The sequence below is a fragment of the Lygodium microphyllum genome, chromosome 15 (genome assembly GCF_053477565.2).
Source record: "Lygodium microphyllum isolate KBCC chromosome 15, Lygodium_microphyllum_v1.1.10, whole genome shotgun sequence".
Classification (NCBI taxonomy): Eukaryota; Viridiplantae; Streptophyta; class Polypodiopsida; order Schizaeales; family Lygodiaceae; genus Lygodium; species Lygodium microphyllum.
This window is the reverse complement of record NC_141149.1, coordinates 25,425,147-25,429,857: the sequence shown is the minus strand read 5'-3', so window position 1 is coordinate 25,429,857 and position 4,711 is coordinate 25,425,147.

Sequence of the window (4,711 nt, the reverse complement as noted above, 5' to 3'; positions counted from 1 at the left end):
TAAGAAACCGACCTAGGAGGGCATGGAAAAAATTGAGAAGTTGAATTATTGTTCGTTGTTCGTATATTCATTAAAGTACAAGATTACTTGTGAGACCCCCTTGAGAATTGAAAGAGGGTCAATGTCATATGAGTATTCCCTTCTTGGAACTAATATTGTATTATGGGAAAGATTGCAAGTTGCCCAACTTGATTAAGCTATAATGTTGTTCTTTAATAATAGAGGGTACCTTACACAAGAGCATACCGTTGTGAGAACCCCCTAAAAATCGAAAGAGAGTCAATGACCTACCAACTTTATAAAGCTATAATGTTGTTCTTTAATAATAGAGTGTGCTTACACAAGAGCACACCTACAGTATGTAAAGGCCCTTGGGCCCTTCAAAAGGGATCAGAAACAAGGGTAAATACCAAAAGTGTAGACTAACATGATGCTATATTGGAAGCTTGCATAATATGTTCAATAGACTAGGGTTGTTGCTATCAAGTGCCAATTAAGTTCCAAGTAAATAGTCACATTAAAAAGTGATATATAAGAACCTCATAGTGACCCAAGGATCTCTACCAATGGAGGAGGATCTTAAGCCTCCACATCCAAGCCTAAACACAAGAAGGAAACAAGGGATCATGACTAAACATGAGACCCTAAATATGGGCTAGAACCAAGGACTCACTTGTTTATGACTTTGAGTATTGAAGCTCCTTTGAAATTGATGTACTTTTTAGAATAACTTATTATGTGAAAACTTCCTATGTAAGATATGTAATGATTTGTTTGATATGGATTAAGGATAATGTCTTAAAAGGGTTGTGCATGGAACTATCTTATGAAGTAGCAACTCATATTGCCAAGTAATACTCAAATTTGTTAGAATATCAAGCTCCCATTACTCTTCAGTCAGTCTATCTTTATGTGTATGATCGACATTAGCTGGATACAACTGTACATGTGTGTGACATTCAATAAGTTAGTGTAGTCAGTGACTTAACCACAATTAGTCTTGGTTAGTCATACCTATGTGTGTAAGTCTCTTTGACAAAGGTACTATTTCCATTCCTGTGCATGTCGTCACTCATGCTCAAAGCAAAGCAAGAGAAATGGAGACATCAGGGTGAACTCAAATTAAAGAGCAAAGGCCTCTTCTAAATACCACCTACTATTTCTATCTCTAGCATCGAAGGCGACACTATGGTACTAACTACCAGAAAAGAGACACTAGCAAAAGACCATGCTTGTCAAGACCCAATCCACCAATTAGCCACTATTGACAAAATGAAGAAATGGGCAAAGAACACTTAACATGAGCTGAAGGAATTGTAGGTTGATGAGATGATTAATCTTCCTAGCTTGTCTCCTTTATATAGCTTAGACATGGACTTTGACCTTGAGATAGCTCAGCCATTCCAATCCAGGAGCGCTAGAGTTAAACTTCCAATCCATTTACAGAAGAAGCACTGTAAAAAAGATGCATGCTATGTCGAGTTAGACTCGCATGGTTAGAAAAATCCACAAGATTTACCAACTTGATTAACCAAGTTTAGGAAAATTGATAGAGTCCTTGTTTTTCTTGGAGCCAAGCAAGAAGGTGCATTTAATGAACCTATTGAGGGACCATCCAAAGTCAAGGAAGTGAATATTGTTGAGGTCAGGGAACCTCCCAAACCCGTATATATTACTAAAGGACTCAATAGGGAGGATGAGGAATGACTTGTGAAACTGCTCAAGGAATACAAGGATTTCCACCACAAGTCTTGACTCACACAATTCTACTCATGCTAAGGACTAAGCCTACAAAACAATGGCCTTATCCAATGAATCCATGCTATGCACATCATGAGAAAGATGAAATTGAGAAATGTCAAAAGGTTCAATTCATTTATGAAATCAACCATACTAACTGGGTATCCTGAATCATCATGGTATTTAGGAAAAATGGTAAGATCCAAGTTTGCATTAACTAGAAAATGCTAAATACAACTACAATGAGAGATCACTACCCCCTATCTTACACCGACCATATGATAGAGTGAGTGGAAAGGAAGGATTCATATAGATTCCTAGATGGATTTTTAGGATATAATCAAGTCGAAGTCCACCTAGATGATAGACCTAAAATAACCTTTGTAATAGAATGGGGAGTCTTTGCCTATATAGTCATGTCATTCGGATTGACTAATCTACTTGTGACATTCCAAAGATTTATCTGTACTAGTTTCAAGGAGATGCTTAGGAAAGGGCTTGAGGTGTTTGCCAATGACTTATACGTCCACTCCAGCTAGGAGGATCATCTTGAGAAAATCCAACTTGTATTTAAAAGGCATTGGTAGTATAATGTGTCCTCAAATCCTCTCAAATACCAACTTTGGGTAAAGTATGATATCATCCTAGGCCATTCCATATCCAAAAATGACATTGCAACAGACACTGATAAGGTTAGGGTTATCATAAACTTACAATTGCCATCCACCCAACACTAAGGGAGTGTAGTGTTTCCTTGGGCACATTGGGTACTATAACCACTTTGTGCTTAATGCAACTATTGCTTGACCTTTGTACAAGCTACTAGTTATCTAGGAGTGCATTGGAGGCTTTCTATGAAGTGTTAAAAAAGACTCTCATGATAACACCTATCCTATGAACCCCGATGGGCTGATTACTTTTCATGTGCAGATAGATGCCTCCAACGTTACAATTGGGGCAACGATCCACTGAACATAACATGGAATCACCCATGAGTTTCACTAGTCAACAACTACCTAAGTTGAAATGAATTATTGTACCATTAAACATGAAGGCTTAGCTATGGTATATACCATTATTTATTAGCTACGTTCTTCACCCTTTTTGCGGACCATCAAGCCTTATTATATCTCGTAAACAAGACCTGTGCTACTAGACGCATTGCTAGATGGCTTCTTTTGTCGTTAGATTTTGACTTTTCCATTGTCATACAAAAAGGAAAACAACATTTCATGGTTGATCACCTTTCATGAGTAACTAGTGGTAGGAAGGCCATGAGAGTTCATGATCAACTCCACAATCATCATCTATTTCATATTAACTATGAAGTTCATCTCTTCAAGGCTAACCTCATGCCCCATTGGGTTGATGAAAAATTACACATTCTTGACATGGCCTTTTAGAACACCCAATTGAGAAGGCACATCTCTTCCACCTTTTAATTAAGCTTGACCATACCACTTGATCTCGGGGCAATTATATCACTTAGAAAGTAACTATCTCCTAAGAAGATATATGTGTGAGCATGAGATGGAAGCCGCACTCATCAATAGGATACATGGTGGTATTGCTAGACAAGAATTTGTTGCAATCACTACCATCAGGAAGGTTCTCCAAGCTCATCTATGGTGGCCTATACTATTTAAGGATCCTAGTCACTTTAGCAAGCACTGTGACAAGTATCAATGCACCAAATTTCTCACTCACAAGGAAAAAATGGAGCTCACACCAATTCTTTTCTTCTGATCTTTTGAAAAGTGAGTCATATATTTCATGAGACCAATAAACCCAATTTCTTAGTACTTGCTCGCAAGGACAAAATGGAGATCACACCAATTCTTGTCTGTTGACCTTCTGAAAAGTGGGGTATAGATTTCATGAGACCAATCAACCCAATTTCTTAGTACTCGTAGGCTCGATATATCATCGTAACAACCAATCCAATTTCTTAGTACTCGTTGGCTCGATATATCATCGTAGCAACCAACTACATGACTAAATAGGCAAAAGCACAAGAAACCTATAAAAATAACACAAGAACCACTACTAGATTTATTTGGGAACAAGTCATCTCCTAATTTTGATGCCCCATAAAGTTAGGCACTAATCACTAATCAAGGGAAACACTTCTTGAATTATGTGATCCATCACCTTCTATCCACGTTTCTAGTCATCCATCAGAAATTTAGCCCATACTATCCTCAAGAAAATGGTGAGGCAAAAGTTATTGACAAATTCCTTATTGTTAGTTTCCTGACCAAGATAGTTTTGCCTTCATGCTTTGATTGGAATCACAAGCTCATGGTAGCTCTCTAGGCCTATCCCACACCTTATAACACTACCATTGGCTAAACCCCATTTCATTTGGCATCTAGCACCAATCCCTCAAGCTTGTAGAATCTTTGATGCCTAGTTTACACATCACCATTTAAGAATGTTGGGAATACACTAAATCATGTCAAAATCTATTGCTTAAGTTGGAATGATTAATTGAAATATGACTCCTAGCCATTCATGCCCTACTTGTAGAGAAGACCAAATGAAAGGATTGGTTTGACAAGCACATCAGGCAACACTCTTTTGACAAAGGGGACCTTATCCTACACTTTATAATTAAGGGACACAAGTAGAAACTCAAATTACAAGACATTGAACGTTTTCATGTCTATGTGATTACCAGAATTGGAAATGTGGAGTTAGAAACTCTGAACAACTAACCCATCAGTCACTTCAATGGTAGCAAAATTTGGAGTATTATCTGCTCTGGGATACCCTTTGCATGAACCATGGATGGTGAAAAAGTATGTGCAATGCCAACACATGACCTACCCTATGTCTACTATTGAGCTGACAATTGTAAATATAAGAGATGTAACCAATAGTAGCATAGAGCTAGATGATGAACCTCTAATCCTCGCTACAACCCTTTAGTTATAGCCGACACTCTCATTGATGAAGGGTTTGAGTACAA